Source organism: Suricata suricatta, chromosome 16 (genome assembly GCF_006229205.1).
Source record: "Suricata suricatta isolate VVHF042 chromosome 16, meerkat_22Aug2017_6uvM2_HiC, whole genome shotgun sequence".
Taxonomy (NCBI): domain Eukaryota; kingdom Metazoa; phylum Chordata; class Mammalia; order Carnivora; family Herpestidae; genus Suricata; species Suricata suricatta.
The window spans coordinates 54,470,189-54,472,113 of record NC_043715.1 but is presented as its reverse complement, the minus strand read 5'-3'; the positions used below and the strand labels follow the sequence as shown (position 1 = coordinate 54,472,113).

The 1,925-nt window shown below is 44.7% G+C and overlaps 1 protein-coding gene and 1 long non-coding RNA gene across 2 annotated transcripts in view; one reads left to right on the top strand and one right to left on the bottom strand.

The window, feature by feature from the left end:
* LOC115281187 (zinc finger protein 345-like) overlaps nucleotides 1–1,925 on the bottom strand; it is a 486,358-nt gene that overhangs the window by 14,007 nt on the left and 470,426 nt on the right.
* Nucleotides 1,052–1,925, top strand: part of LOC115281213 — a 17,157-nt gene continuing 16,283 nt past the window's right edge. The window contains exon 1 of the long non-coding RNA XR_003904158.1: nucleotides 1,052–1,069. This is a non-coding gene — a long non-coding RNA (uncharacterized LOC115281213). The remainder of the gene's footprint in view (nucleotides 1,070–1,925) is intronic.

Here is a 1,925-nt window from a genome sequence, read left to right as displayed (position 1 = left end):
AGATATGGAAACTATGTGACTGAGGCTGAATAAATTCACTCTCTTCTCAAAGTTGTTTATATTCTGATTTACCGTGTGCGGGGGGTGGGGGGGGTCACAAGAACACACCGGTGATCCTGTGGCCTGAGGTGTGCCTTAGGCACTGAGATCAATTTGTTTCCTGACAGCTGATGGCACCTTCTTTACTTGGCTTGGTGCTCTCTGCCAGATTTCTCCCCTGTAATGCTTGTATTTTCCTTCTTATCATTTGAACTGATTTTAGACAGATTCCCTGAGCAATTTCAGCCACCATCACATTTAAACTGGAAACTTCTTTCTCCTATTTCTTTCCTTGTATGTATATATATTTTTTCTTGTAGTTTTTTTTTTTCTTGAAGTTTATCTTAGAGAGAGAGCTCGTGCGAGCTAGAGCAGGAGAGTTGCAGAGCAAGCACACAAATCCCAAGGAAGCGCCACAGGGTCAGCACTGAGGGGGACATGGGGCTTGAACTCACAAACCAAGAGGTCTTGACCTGACTCGAATTCAAAAGTCAGAAGCTTTGATGGTGCCACCCAGGCACCCCTTCCTTGCAGTTTCTGAGGAAATCAAGGCAAGAGAAATGAGGATAAAATTAAATTTTCTTACAACTTGCAACCTGCTGGGAAATACTTGAGACTGGCAGAGGGAGATATTCCTCCAGGAATTCACAACTGCTTTAAGGCTAATGCTTTTCTAGTGGCAAAAAGCTGGCTTAGCTTGACAATAGTCAGGCTTCCTGTGTCCTGTGAGTCTTCCTTAACATACAAGAATCCCGTTAGAAACTTCTTTTATTTCTACCCCCCATCTTAAAGTCATGACATGAACAAACTATTTACTTTAGTGTATTTTCTGAAGAAGAAAAGAAAATCCCATAATTAACATGTTTGCATGTCTTAAAATTCCAAAATAAAACTACACAAATGATGAAGGACACAAAAGCCTTCAGTGAGGGGCACCTGCGTGGCTCAGTAGGTTAAACATCTGACTTCCACTCAGGTCATGATCTCCCCGTTCCTGAGCCAGAGTTCCTGAGCCAGAGCGCCGCATCAGGTGAGCAGGAGCCATGCCCCTCCCTCCCCCTCTCCCACTCCCTCTCCTGTGTGTGTCTCTCTCTCTGTCCCTGCTGATATTCACTCTCTCCTCTTTCTTCCCTTATTCTCTTGTATGCTCTCTCAATAAAAAATAAAGACAAAATTAAAATAATTTGAGGGCCGCCTGTAGCTCAGTCTGTTGAGCGTCTGACTCTGGCTCACGTCATGATCTCATGGTTCGTGGGTTCGAGCACCGCATCGGGCTCTGTGCTGACCACTAGCTCAGAGCCTGGAGCCTGCTCAGATCCTGTGTCTAATCTTTCTCTCTCTGTCCCTCCCCTGTTCATGCTCTGTTTTGTCTCTCAAAAATAAATGTAAAAAAAAATTTAAAAAAATTTTTAAAGCCTTCAAAGAACTACAATGTTATGGGGTCATGGAGTACTACAGACAAGAGAATCCTTGTAGGCTGCCTGACAGTTTATTGAAGTAGCACAGGGACAGGACCCGGGGGCTGAAAGAACTGTACTGTGGCTGCGAGGGGTTTATATGTTCAAGGGAGAGGGGAGGTGCATGGAGGGTTCAAACCAAATGTTTCTTTCCATTTCTGTTTGTAAGACTACTCCTCCGAGATTCCTCTGGTGCTCATCATTCAGTTCCATATTTAGCAACCAGGGGCACCTGGGTGGCCCAGTCACTGCCTGGAGCCTGCCTGGGGTTCTCTCCCTCTCTGCCTCTCCCCCTATCACACACCATGCCTACCCATGCTCTCTCTCACAATATAAACCTCTAAAATAAGAATGGAAGCACCCGCCTTTACTGGATGCTTATCAAAATTATACAACTATATGTCAGCCTTCTGTGCTAATGATGAAAAT